Below are 15312 nucleotides of genomic sequence, written 5' to 3' on the forward strand. Positions count from 1 at the left end.
TCCGCACTTGATGCATGAACTGCATGGCTGGCACCCCAGACACAGTGTGTGGACCCCGAATACCAAGCCACTACCAGTGATAGCAGAGTGACGCAGAACCCTGTGTGCCCCAAAATCTTGGTTACACATGCATATCCCAGTCCTGGGATGTACGGTGAAAATGTGACGAGGTGGGGTGGTGATTTTGTGCCCAGGTACGTGTGATACTGAATGGCGGTGGGTGACATAATTCATGCCAGTCTCATTATATAATTATATATTTATATTATCACCATAGGTGTGCTGCTAACACTATCTGTATGATAGTTACATATTACTGTGCCCAGAGTGCTGATTATATTCAGCTGGTATTTCCACATCCATGCTCCTTAATAAGTACTTTATCCCTTAACTTGCCCACTTGCAAGATGGCCGGGTTCGGTGCGATTATATCAGATGCGCATGCTCCCTCGGTATGCCTCCCCAGGACTTGAGCCGAGTCACGGGATTGCCCTCGCCAGTGAGGGTTGTCGCTGGACCCGTGCGCATGCCCGTGGGGGGACATCTGATAGGTGCCTGTATACTGTCAATCCGGCGGGGCAATTCCTGATTGGCCCACGGAACGGCATCCCGGAAGTTTTTTATTTACAAATGTACTATATACTTTGTATACATGGCGTCCCGCGTGCATGCCGGGTCTCCTCATGTAAGTAAGCCCTGCCCCCTGTTCTTAATAACTGTTATTGATATATATACATCACCTGTCGGTTTATTACATCGATTTTAATCATCATGTTTTTGTAAACACTTTTCACTATATGTATTGTTGTATAAGTTATGTGACTTAGACACATGTATTTCCAGACCTATATGTATGTCCCTTAAACACTATGTATGATATTATTTTTTTATGTATTTCACTTTATATGTCTATTGTATAATTAATGAGCCTATAAAGTTTTTCCTTGAATACCCCTTTAAGGATGGTTCTTACTGGATATTATTTGAAAATATTTCATTTTCTTTTTACTTCAATTCCTGAAATTATATGTGATGAGCAGTAACCCAGCTGTGATCTTTATACCAATGTGGGTTACATATATGAATCAGCGAGAACTCTCTCTGTTTAGTTGTGAAATCCCATTGAGAAATATGATTACATCACCACAAATGAAAATGTTACTTATGGCCTCAGAGACCTTTTAACCATAGGCAATGAAGGACAGTAATGTCTACTAGCATCCATTTTCTAAATAACAGTCAAAAATGTTATCATTAACATGTTCTTACATTTGATATGAACTCTAAAATGGAATGTTATGCACTAAGTAATATAACATTTTTAATAAGATGTACATGGAACAAATATTCAATATAAATCTATGTAAAGTTCTACACCAAGAAACTGATATTTTCTACTTCTTCTATGAGCCTTATACTTTTGTATAACTGAAAATAAAGCATTTAATAAAAAATTGGTAAAAAATGTATGCAAATTTTTAAGCAAATATAAATTTTAAAGGGAACCTGTTATAACTTTCATGCTGTCTGAATAATGAGTCATGGGGCGGTCATCCTGTGACCTCTGACTGCCCTGCTGGTCTTGATCTCCCTCTATACCGGAACAGTAACAGATCTATCAAGGCTGATGCATGAAGTATCATAGGTTTACATTTAGCAAGTGGTAACACAACAACGTAATGAATGTTTGACCATATGACATAAAGGAATTTCTCCAACAAAATGAAAATATTAAAAGAAAGGATCTAGGGGAGTTTTTTCATTTCTGATTCCCCAGAGATTTATTTTATCCATATCTAAAAAGTTAATCACTGCCCATATGCAGTATTAGGAAAGTGGACATCAGAGGAGCATCATTTCAAGGTAAAGTCAGGGGTTTTTAACCAATTGAATGACAATCCAGTGTTAGTGGGTGACCTGTAGTGATGTCGCGAACATAAAATTTGCGGTTCGCGAACCGCGAACGCAAACGTCCGCAAAAGTTCATGAACCGGCGAACCGGGCGAACTGCCATTGACTTCAATGGGCAGGCGAATTTTAAAACCCACAGGGACTCTTTCTGGCCACTATAGTGATTTAAAAGTTGTTTCAAGGGGACTAACACCTGGACTGTGTCGTCCCGGAGTGGGATCCATGGCAAAACTGCCATGGAAAATTACATATTAAATGAAGAGTCTGGTTTTAATCCATAAAGGACATAAATCATCTATTATTATTCCTAAATGGTTTGGAATAACGTGCTTTAGCCCCCTTTAGGCAGCACATAGAGCCCCCCTTTAGGCATCACATAGTTAGATTCCCCCATATTAGGCAGCACATAGTTACAGCCTCCCTTTAGGCAGCACGTAGTTAGATCCCCCCTTTTAGGCAGCACGTAGGCATCACATAGTTAGATTCCCCATTTAGGCAGCACATAAGATTCCCCCATATTAGGCAGCACATAGTTAGAGCAGCACATAGTGGGATTTGAACACAAGGCCCCAGCGCTACAAGGCAGCAGTGCTAACCTCTGAGCCACCATGCTACCCTTAGCATACATCTAATATCCATGGTTGCAAAAATGGACAGAGATGTCAGCAGAGAGTACCTGAAAAATTAGGCATGTACACATGCCTGAAAAATGTGGTATTGTTGCAGCCGCTTTTGTAGCAGCGGCCGTAAAAATTGCAGCGCTATAACAATTGCAGCAGCAGAGGCCAGAAAAATTAGGCATGTACACAAGGATGAAAAATTGGGTATTGTCGCAGCCGCATCTGTAGCAGCAGCCAGAAAAATTGCAGCACCAGAAAAAGTGCAGTAGCAGAAGAAGAAAAATTAGGCATGTACACCTGGCTGGAAAATTTGGTATTGTCGCAGCTGTAGCAGCGGCCATAAAAATTGCAGCACCATAACAAGTGCAGCAGCAGAGGCCAGAAAAATGAGGCATGTACACATGGATGAAAAATTGGGTATTGTCGCAGCCGCAGCTGTAGCAGCAGCCAGAAAAATTGCAGCACCATAACAAGTGCAGCAGCAGAGGCCAGAAAAATTAGGCATGTACACCTGGCAGGAAAATTTGGTATTGTCGCAGCTGTAGCAGCGGCCATAAAAATTGCAGCACCATAACAAGTGCAGCAGCAGAGGCAAGAAAAATTAGGCATGTACACATGGATGAAAAATTGGGTATTGTCGCAGCAGCTGCTGTAGCAGCGGCCTGAAAAAATTCTGTTTGTTTTGCCAGGCAGAAAGTGCCCTAAAACATTGCGGCTTGAACCCTAGTTGGTGGCGGATAAGTCACGCAAGTCATCCAGCATTCAGAGTTCAAATACAGCACCGTGTGGACCATTTTTAGGCCAAGGCAGCTCATCTGATCAGGCCTTGTTCAGTCAAATGTATCGCCCAGTGTCAGTCCCTTCGGGATTCATCCCTCATTCATCTTAATAAAGGTGAGGTAATCCAGATTTTTTTGACCAAGGCGACTCTTCTTCTCAGTGACAATACATCCTGCTGCACTGAAGGTCCTTTCTGACAGGACACTTGAAGCGGGACAGGCCAGAAGTTCGAGCGCAAATTGGGATAGCTCAGGCCACAGGTCAAGCCGGCACACCCAGTAGTCAAGGGGTTCATCGCTCCTCAGAGTGTCAATATCTGCGGTTAAGGCCAGGTAGTCTGCTACCTGTCGGTAAAGTCGTTCTCTGATAGTGGACCCCGAAGGGCTGTGGCGATGCGTAGGACTTAAAAAGCTCCGCATGTCCGCCATCAACAGCATGTCTGTACAGCTTCCTGTCCTTGCCGGCGTGTTTGTGGGAGGAGGAGGAGGATTACTTTCACCTCTTTCCCTGTTAGACCCCTGTTGTGTTGTGACATGACCCTTATACGCTGTGTACAGCATACTTCTTAATTTATTTTGGACCTGCTGAATCCTTTCCGCCTTGCTGTAATGCGGTAACATGTCATGCACTTTATGTTTATACCGGGGGTCTAGTAGCGTGGACACCCAGTACAGGTCGTTCTCCTTCATCCTTTTTATACGAGGGTCCTTCAACAGGCACGACAGCATGAAAGACCCCATTTGCACAAGGACGGATGCCGAGCTACTCATGTCCCGTTCCTCGTCCTCAGTGATGTCAGGGATGGTATAATCTTCTTCCCCCATCCACGTACAACATCACGGGAACCAGATAGGTGACAAGGAGCACCCTGGGATGCCTGCTGTGGTTGGTCTTCCTCCTCCTCTTCAAAGCCACATTCCTCCTCTGACTCCTCTTCCTCACAATCCTCTTCCAGCGTTGCCGCAGGTCCAGCAAGCGATGCTGATAAGGCTGTTTCTGGTGGTGATGGTGTCCACAACTCTTCCTCTCCACGCTCATCTACTGCCTGATCCAACACTCTTCGCAGGGCACGCTCCAGGAAGAAAACAAACGGTATGATGTCGCTGATGGTGCCTTCGGTGCGACTGACCAGGTTTGTCACCTTCTCAAAAGGGCGCATGAGCCCACAGGCAATGCGCATGAGCCTTCAGTAACATGGCAGAAAAATTCCCAGCTCCGCAGATGATGTCCTAGCACCCCGGTCATACAAATATTCGTTGACGGCTTTTTCTTGTTGGAGCAGGCAGTCGAACATTAGGAGTGTTGAATTCCAACGTGTCGGGGTGTCGCAAATCAAGCACCTCACTGGCATGTTGTTTCGCCGCTGGCACATGTGTCAACTTGCCCAACCTCAATGCCGCCAACAAATTTGTTCCGTTGTCACAAACCACCTTGCCGATCTCCAGTTGGTGCGGAGTCAGCCACTGGTCCACCTGTGCGTTCAGGCCCGACAGGAGCGCTGGTGCGGTGTGACTCCCCGCTTGAGGCAAGTCAACCCCAAGATGGCGTGACACTGCCATATCCGGGATGTGGAATAGCATCTGGGGAGCTGGGGGGGGGGTGCCGGTGATGTGGAGCAAGACACAGCAGTGAAAGAGGACTCGGCCGAGGATGTTATGGAATAGGATGGAGTAGGAGGAGTAGAGGAGGTGTCAGCAGGCCTGCCTGCAAGTCGTGGTGGTGTCACCAACTCCTCTGCAGAGCCACGCTTTCCATGCTTGGCAGCCGTCACCAGGTTTACCCAATGAGCAGTGTAGGTGATATACCTGCCCTGACCATGCTTTGCAGACCAGGTATCAGTGGTCAGATGGACACTTGTCCCTACACTGTGTGCCAGACATGCCATAATTTCCTTTTGCACAATGGAGTAAAGGTTGGGGATTGCCTTTTGTGCAAAAAAAATTAGTCCGGGTACCTTCCACTGCGGTGTCCCAATGGCTACAAATTTTTTAAAGGCCTCAGACTCCACCAGCTTGTATGGTAAAAGTTGACGGGCTAGCAGTTCCGACAAGCCAGCTAGAGATGCCAGATGCCAGGCTAGGGGGTGACTTTGAGACATTGTCTTCTTGCGCTCAAACATCTCCTTGACAGACACCTGACTGTGGGCAGATGAGCAGGAACTGCTCAAGGTGAGAGACGGAGAGGCGGATGGTTGAGAGGGGGCAAGGAGGGCAGCAGTGGTTGACCTGGCTGAAGATTCTGGACCAGGAGGAGGATGGCGGCTTTGACTTTGTGTGCTGTTTGTACTGACGTGTTGATCCCATAGGCGTTTGTGATGTGACATCATGTGCCTTCGCAAAGCAATTGTGCCTAGGTGGGTGTTGGACTTCCCACGACTCAGTTTCTTCTGGCACAGGTTGCAAATGGCCTCGCTGTTGTCAGAGGCAGACACACAAAAAAAATGCCACACTGCTGAGCTCTGCGATGACGGCATTCTGGTGGTGGCAACAGCATGCGTTGATTGTCGTCCCGTCTGGCTGACCCCGGGTGCCGATGCATGCTGTCTGACTGTACCACTAGCTCCTTGCGACGACCTCCCCCTGCTTCCAACTCGTCTCCTCCTCCTCTCTGTCTCCCCATCTGAACTTTCCCCCTCTTCTTCTCTTCTAGCGGGCACCCACGTGGCATCCACGGACACATCGTCATCATCAACACCTTCACCGCTATCTGACACCTCAAGAAAGGAAGCAGCAGCAGGTACAACATCATCATCACACCATATGTCCATGTGTGTAATGCTGCCTGACTGAGACATATCCCTGTTAACTAAATCCTCTGGCAATAATGGTTGTGCATCACTCATGTCTTCAAACTGATGTGTAAATAACTCCTCTGACGGATCAAGCAAAGCTGCTGTGGTGCTAGTGTTGGTGGTGGCAGCAGGCGGGCAAGTGGTAGCATGAGAGGTGCCGAAGCCAAGCTAGAGGAGGAGAAGGACGGTGCGTCAAGGTTCCAAGCGGAAGCTTTAGTAGTAAATTGGGTGTCTTGTGATAGCCAGTCAACTAAGTCCTCAGAACTTTGGGGGTTCAGGGTACGTGGCCTCTGAACACTGGCCATTCTAGGGCCAAAGGGAATCCCAGCACCACGACGGCCCCTGCAGGGTGGCTTTCCTCTGCCTGTCATTTTTTTGGTTAAATTTGCACAACTGTCACATCTAATGGGATTTGCACTAAGGTGACACAATTTGCCCTGCAGGCAAGAAAAATGGCAACTGTGACGTGAACTAACAGTGACGACTGATTTTATTTAACAGACAAAAAAGGTATTTTTTTTTTAATTTGCACAACTGTCACACCTAATGTGATTTGCACTAGTGTGACACAATTTGCCCTGCAGGCAGGAAAAATGGCAACTGTGACGTGAACTAACAGTGACGACTGATTTTATTTAACAGCCAAAAAAGGTATTTTTTTTTAATTTGCACAACTGTCACACCTAATGTGATTTGCACTAGGGTGACACAATTTGCCCTTCAGGCAGGAAAAATGGCAACTGTGACGTGAACTAACAGTGACGGCTGATTTTATTTAACAGCCCAAAAAAGTATTTTTTTTTTATTTGCACAACTGTCACACCTAATGTGATGTGCACTAGTGTGACAATGAGCAAAAAAACTTGCCAGCGGAGTTCCCCTTTTATGCAGTGGTCCCCAACCAGGGTGCCTCCAGCTGTTGCAAAACACACGGACTGATATATTTCAGCCCTTTGAATACTGTAGTAGTTAGTTGCTTTAAATAAAAAAAGCTTGCCAGCGGAATTCCCCTTTTAAGCAGTGGTCCCCAACCAGAGTGTCTACAGCTGTTGCAAAACACACGGACTGATATCTTTCAGCCCTTTGAATATTGTAGTAGTTAGTTGCTTGAAGGAACTTAAGTTTGATTCTGGAGTACCCCTTTTAACCAGCGGTTCCCTCCCAACCAGGGTGCCTCCAGCTGTTGCAAGACTCACGGACTGATATCTTTCAGCCCTTTGAACACTGTAGTAGATAGTTTCTTGAAGGAACTTAAGTTTGATTCTGGAGTACCCCTTTTAACCAGCGGTTCCCTCCCTGCCAGGACTGATATCTTTCAGCCCTAAAAAGGGCTTTTTTGGGTGCTGTCCTTAAAGCAGATGTTACACTAGTGCTTTAGGAGTAAACTGGACCCTGAATACACCACTTAGCAGCAACCTAGCTATCGCTTTCCCTATACAGCAGGAGCAGCTTCTCTAACCCTCCACTTCCTAGGCTTGCAGCATGCTGAATGAGGCTAAAATGGCGTCCGTGCAAGAGGTAGGATGGTCTGGAAGGGAGAGACTGCTGCTGATTGGCTGTAATGTGTCTGCTGACTCTGACTCACAGGGTCAAAGTTTACTGCAATGTTAAAGTATAGGGGGCGGATTGAACTTCACATATGTTCGCCTGGCGATGCGAACGTGAACATGCGAAATTCGCCGCGACATCTCTAGTGACCTATTTGATTTAAATAAAAGCAATCTATCAAAGCCTGATCCTTACAGAAGATTTTTGTGACACTGTATCACGAAATGAACAAAGGAGATTTCTGAGAACCTCAGAAGAAGAGTTGTTGATTAGGCTGTAAAGGTTTACCAAACCATCTCTAAAGAGCTTGGACTCCACCAGTCCAGAGCCAGATATGTGATCGCTGGGGGTCTGACTGCTGCCCCCCTCCCTGCAATCTCCTGTATGGGTGATGGCTACTCAACTGTCAAAGGCAGTGTTCCAGTCCCCACCCTTAGAGAGGAGCTTCAATGATGGCACAGTCAGTGATTGGCTGAGTTGGTCCTCACTGAAGTTCATCTGCGAGAATGTCACGCTGAGGACAGGGGAGCCACCAGACCCCGAACAGAAGATTGCAGGGGACCCCCAGCAGCCAGCACATGTCCCCCTTACCTGACTTTAATTCAAATTAAAATGTTGAGCAAGGTCCTAAATAGATTGAGCAGAGCCAACTGCTTCGAGCCCCATTAACTTTTGTATTGTGGGCCCCGAACAGCTGACCGGCTTGGATGCCAGATGTCAGTAACTCCCGATCAGCGATTGATGACTGATCCTGAGGAAAGGCAATCGATAATATTAGTCTGTAAAATACCTTTAAGCTTACTGGTCTATAATCACCTGGGCAAGACCTAGAGTCCCTTTTAAAGATCAGTACTACATTTGCCTTGCGTCAGTCACCAGAGAATCTAAATATTATCAACAAGAGGACAGAAATAACTAAACTGAGTTCTTTACAAACTCTCTGGTGTAAGCTGTGTGGTCACAGAGTTTTTCCCACAATAACATTACCTAATTTACCTTAGACCATATCTCACATTTCTGGTCCTTTTATAAAATTACCACTCTGGAAAAAAAAACTTAAAGGGGTTATCCACCAAAAGGTGATTTTAGTACATACCTGGCAGACAGTAATGGACATGCTTAGGAAGGATCTGCACTTGTTTTGGGGCTAAATGGCTATGTTCTGAGATTACCATAACACTGGCTAGCTTTTTGTGAACTTGTATTTCCTGTTTGACTTTCTTCTTTTTTTTTACTACAAATCCCACAATTCCATTTTCCTCCCTCCCACACATCAGCCACCCCACCCATTGAAACTAAAGACCTCCTGTGGTTTTCAATCAGGGTGCCTAAAGCTGTTGCATTAGTTGCAGATTGATCTCTCTCCCACCAAGTGATTGCTCCACCCATTGAAACAGACAGGCTCCCTGTCATCCAGTGACTAGTGAGTCAGGTCTCGGCCGCATTGCAAGCTGGGAAAAATCCGAGACAACAGTCATTTTGTATGCTGTTAAAAATAAATAGTGGGGTGAAAATCACGGAAGAATTGTGAGAAAATCGTCACACACAGGTACAGACACTATATTATGAACTACACTATCTTTACAGCCTCTGTAGCATAGTCAAATAAAAAAAATCCTGGAATACCCCTTTAAGAGGCCACTGCAAAATGATCAGTTTCTCTTGTTTTACTATTTATAGGAATTTGAGTAAAATGAACAGTTTTGTTATATTCTATGTACACAATATATACACACACACACACACACACACACACACACACACACATATATATATATATATATATATGTACGTATATTTTACCAGCAAAACACACTCTACAAATATACACATACCTAATACCACTAATGCAACCTATGAATATATATATATATATATATATATATATATATATATATCCAATATACTCATCACCAACCATTATTCCATTTCTTCCATTTTACAATATATTTCAATATATTGCATTTTGTTATTTTATTCTATCATCATTTTTCTCATCATAATTTTCTGCATTTTTCTATTTCTATCATATTTATGATATATTATTTCCCATTATTATTTATCATAAATGTTTCTTTATTTAATACCATATACTATACTATATCATATTATTCCTTGTGTTATCATGTACATATACCTCCATGTATTCAATATATGTATAGGTGTAATGGTCTAATATATAATTTATATGCTCATAGATCCAATCCTATTTTAGACCAGCACAGAGTTTACCATTATCCATGTATGTTCCCTGTTCTGATCCAGAACGGTCTTTACTAGAAAACAAATGGTCCAATCAGTTACCAGCAGGGTATATAAAAGACATGCTCTTTTGGTATAATGCTATTGATAAAGAGATCCAGCCAATCTTGAAAGGCGTCTAGCCCTCCTATATACTGTAATTAGCAATCTACAGCCAGCCACACAAGTCTCAGCTATCCTAGTGCGCATAGCGCACAAACAAAGCACTAAGCCACGCCGGCCAACTCTCTCTGGCCATACAACTCTCCCTCCCCTGGCTTGCCGGCGCTGATAACTCACCACTCCAGGAAGCCACCAGGCGTCTGGTTTAGAAGCCGCAGCGAGTAAGTAGTGAGAGCTCCGGAGGACCACGGCAGGATGGGTGAGCAGCACACTCCTGCAACCTTCGCAATATATATATCTCTATAGTTACATAGTATCTATTTGCAAGAAGCCTCTCTGAGTAATACAGACTGCACCAATCACAGACACTATATACATTGAACTATATCTGCACCAATCACAGACACTATATACATTGAACTATATACTACATGTGCACACCATTTGCACATGATTTAATTACAAAGGCTGCATACAACTATTAGATTGCTAATACACACTTCCATAAGTTTTATACAAGTTTTATTATATTATTTATACATTTTATTTATACATTTATTGAATATATCTATAATTATCAGCACAACTGCAGACAGATGCCTTATTGTATAATGATAAACAAAATATTTTATTTATACTGTATCTTACATTTCTGCTATCCAACTGTGCACACACTACTAACCACCATATATGACCCCATTTATGAGCGTATAAGAGACCATCCCCGGGTGCCACTCTCAAGGGGGGTGCCAGGGGCGGACTGACCCGCCGCCACCACCGCCACTGCTCGTCCCAGATCCCCAGCAGACAACGCTACATTCTCCTGTATACACGCACATACAGGAGAAGGCGTCCCCTCTGTGTGAGCCGCATCTGCAGCTACACAGAGGAGACGTGACCTCCGCCCCCACGCAGCATGCAGTACAGGCGCCGATGACGTCACTCATCCGGCGCCTGTACTGTGGAGGGGAGATATGCGGGCCCTGCAGCTAAGGAGATTTTTTTTTTTAACCCTGCCTATACCTATAGGGAAGGAGGGGGTGCTCTGCATATACTTATAGTGAAGGGGGGGAGAGGGGGGGTGCTCTGCATATACCTATAGGGAAGGGGGGTGCTCTGCATATACCTATAGGGAAGGGGGAGAGGGGGGTGCTCTGCATATACCTATAGGGAAGGGAGGGAGAGGGGGGGTGCTCTGCATATACCTATGGGAAAGGGAGGGAGAGGGGGGTTTAGCTCTGCATATACCTATGGGGAAGGGGGTGTAGCTCTGCGTATACCTATGGGGAAGAGGGGGGTGTAGCTCTGCATATACCTATGGGGAGGGGGGGTGTAGCTCTGCATATACCTATGGGGAAGAGGGGGGTGTAGCTCTGCATATACCTATGGGAAAGAGGGGGGTGTAGCTCTGCATATACCTATGGGGAAGGGGGGGTGTAGCTCTGCATATACCTATGGGGAAGAGGGGGGTGTAGCTCTGCATATACCTATGGGAAAGAGGGGGGTGTAGCTCTGCATATACCTATGGGGAAGGGGGGTGTAGCTCTGCATATACCTATGGGGAAGAGGGGGGTGTAGCTCTGCATATACCTATGGGGAAGAGGGGTATGTGGCTCTGCATATACCTATGGGAAAGAGGGTGGGGTGTAGCTCTGCATATACCTATGGGAAAGAGGGGGGTGTAGCTCTGCATATACCTATGGGGAAGGGGGGGTGTAGCTACACATATACATATGGGAAAGAGGGGGGTAGCTCTGCATATACCTATGGGGAAGAGGGGGGTGTAGCTCTGCATATACCTATGGGAAAGAGGGGGGTGTAGCTCTGCATATACCTATGGGGAAGGGGGGTGTAGCTCTGCATATACCTATGGGGAAGAGGGGGGTGTAGCTCTGCATATACCTATGGGGAAGAGGGGTATGTGGCTCTGCATATACCTATGGGAAAGAGGGTGGGGTGTAGCTCTGCATATACCTATGGGAAAGAGGGGGGTGTAGCTCTGCATATACCTATGGGGAAGGGGGGGTGTAGCTACACATATACATATGGGAAAGAGGGGGGTAGCTCTGCATATACCTATGGGAAAGAGGGGGGGTAACCCTGCATATACCTATAGGAAAGAGGGGGGTGTAGCTCTGCATATACCTATGGGAAAAAGGGGGGGGTGTAACTCTGCATATACCTATGGGAAAGAGGGGGGTAGCTCTGCATATACCTAAGGGAAAGAGGGGGTGGGGGTGTAGCTCTGCATATACCTATGGGAAAGAGGGGGGTGTAACTGCATATACCTATGGGAAAGAGGGGGGTGTAGCGTAGCTCTGCATATACCTATGAGAAAGAGAGGGGGGTGTAACTCTGCATATACCCATGGGAAAGGGGGGGGGGGTAAGTCTGCATATACCTATGGGAAAGAGGGGGTTACCTGGCTACCTACCTACCTGCCCTTTTACTGTGCAGGACACCAAGGAGGACATTATTACAGTTTGTGGGCCTATAGATGGAAAGATTGTGTAGAGGAGGGCATTGAATATATGCAGAGTCTGACATGTTTTTCCTGCAGATGTTAAGAGATCCACATGGCGGTCTTATCCGGACGGAGAAGAAAAGGAAAGAGGACGCTGCTGATCAGAAAAGACGTAATTGTAAATCCCAAAATGTTACTGCAATCACTTATATGGTATACACATCCTGTGTACAGCTGATACCTACCGCCATATGGTCCTGTATATAATCACTTATATTGTATGCAGATTCTTTATAGTATACTGGTCTGTATATACTGGTTTTATTCAGTACATTATGGCGATATTATCCAGTTATTATGTGGTGGTATATATTTACTCCTTGTATACCAGTATTATTGGTCATGGAAATTTACCTACGTTAAAGTGTTTCTTACATATATAAATTTTAATTTATTGTGTGTGAGATTTGGGTGGAATAGGAGCATGGCAGAAGATTGACGAGTTGCAGAGCCTAGCAGGGGCCCTTGCCTTTTTTTTGGTCCGGGGCTCCTGAGTGTTGTCAGTCTGCCCCTGGGGGAGGGGAGGGAGGGGGTGTAATTAAGGGGGGTGCGTGCATTTGTGTGTGTGTGGGGGGGGGGGGGGGGTGCCAAACGCTCTAGGTACGCCCCTGACTACTTTCACTGTTTTTATCATACAGCTGGTGCTTTTGAAAGAGGATAGTGTAGACCACAGCAGTGGTTTTTTATACTTTTCCTCGTTAAATTAGCTGTGGTTCAAGTAATCACCTAATCAGTAAATCAATAAAGTAAAATAAGGTGTGCCTGTGTAGAAAAGTAATATAGAGAAAAAGAGAAGACCACAAACCTCGCCTTGTGTATTACCCTTGGGATAAATAAAGAATAGTGTAGCACCTTATAGGTGGCCGCTCACTTTGAAGTAGAAGATTTATAGCATATCACCTCTGATAGAGGTATAGAGGTGGAGCAGGCTGCTCGGCCGGAGGGTCCTCAGGAGTCTGGAGATCCTGTCCTGTAGTAGTATGCGAAGAGTATAGAAGAAAAGGGACCAGCAGATTCCAGGCGCTGCTTACTCAAACACCATAAGTAGAGATTAATAGTAAAAGATCCTTGCAGGGATCATATTTAATAATAAAAAAATAAAATTACAGATGACGCGTTTCGAGGGTAACCCAATCTCTATCAGATCAGTATATGATATACTGATCTGATGAAGAGGGGTTACCCTCGAAACGCATTATATGTAATATTATTTTTTTATTTTTAAATATGATCCCTGCAAGGATCTTTTACTATTAATCTCTGCTTATGGTGTTTGAGCAAGCAGCGCCTGGAATCTGCTGGTCCCTTTTCTTCTATACTCTTCGTAGAAAAGTAATAGACACTGGAATGGAATGGCTGCCATACATGCTGGGCATTGTCATTTGCAAAAACTTTGTACATAATGTAGATAACAATATATGTGTATATAAAAAAAAAAAAGTATATTTGTGGGTAAAAAAAAAAAATGCTCAATATTTCCTACCACTAGGGCTTCCTCCACTAATCCGTGCAGCTATTGCCAGTGTGTCTCAGCAGGCAGCTGCGCTAAGATAAAGCACAGAGGTGTGGGAGGGACAAGCTGGGCTTGTATGCTCCTGGCTTGTCATTCAGCCTGCTCTGTGAGGTAGTGGCATGTCACAGAGCCTTAGTGCACAGAGCAGCCATTTGTCAGATCTGAGGAGTGAGGGAGGAAGTTGGCGCATGAGATGTAAGGGAAAATGTTATGCTTGCCCAAGCGAATGCCCCCTTTTCCTCAGTGAACTGCATACAGTGTGAGCAACATAAATGGGAATATAAAGACGTAAAAGGATGAAAAACAGGATTCAGCACTGGTTAAGGAGGAAATTTTGAGCGTTTATAGAAAAAATGGGGATAGTCTCTTAATGTTTACTAGAGCTTCTATGCACATGCTAAAGTTATACGTATGAACTATGCACGTGTTGACCTTTTATTTTTAGGTGGTCTGATGTATATAACCTTCTGCTTGGGTCAGACAGCTGTAAACGTTCATTGTTAAGCATTAAAGTGCCTGTCTGTGCAAAATGCTGAAAAGCATTTTAAATAATGTCAAGCATCTAATTTAAGAAATGTGCCAAGCGTTTAATCTAAGAAAATATATAGGTACAAGGGTTGGTTTAGAGTCATTTCTTTTGTACCGTAGGTTAAAAAAAATATGTGTGTAGGTGTGTGTGTGAAAAAACTGTCCAAGCTACTAACAGTGCAAAATGTCCAAAAACCCCTAGTAGTGGACAGGTTAAAAACACACACAAAAACATGGCTTAACAATAAATGGCACTAATGAAACATGCCACACAACACCCTTTTCTATAAATAAATATGAGCAATGTAAAGTGCAAAATGCTTATTCTCACATATACAGCAATTTTCTCCTGCACAGGCAGTTAAAGTATTATGCAAGCATTGTCACAGGTTGTGAATCCGATATTGATTTCTTTGTGTATGTTATATTTTACTTTGATTTAACATCAGTAAATAGCAAATAGTTAATAAAAAAATCTGAAAATGTAAGGAAAATTTAATAGGAATAAACTGACTTTTAATTTATGCTAATGTGCTGGGCTGTGGTGACAATAAGCACAAAATTACAGAGTGGCTTTCTAGCTGCTAATTATCCCCCATCTTTGTTGTTCGTGAAGATGGACACACAATTATACTCTCTTTCTGTATATTAATACAGATTCTTGACATCTTCAGCAGACCCAGAGCTGTCATCGAGCTTTTTGTCTAGTTTAATTGAAAATTAATGGTTACTG

Source organism: Hyla sarda, chromosome 2 (assembly GCF_029499605.1).
Source record: "Hyla sarda isolate aHylSar1 chromosome 2, aHylSar1.hap1, whole genome shotgun sequence".
Classification (NCBI taxonomy): Eukaryota; Metazoa; Chordata; class Amphibia; order Anura; family Hylidae; genus Hyla; species Hyla sarda.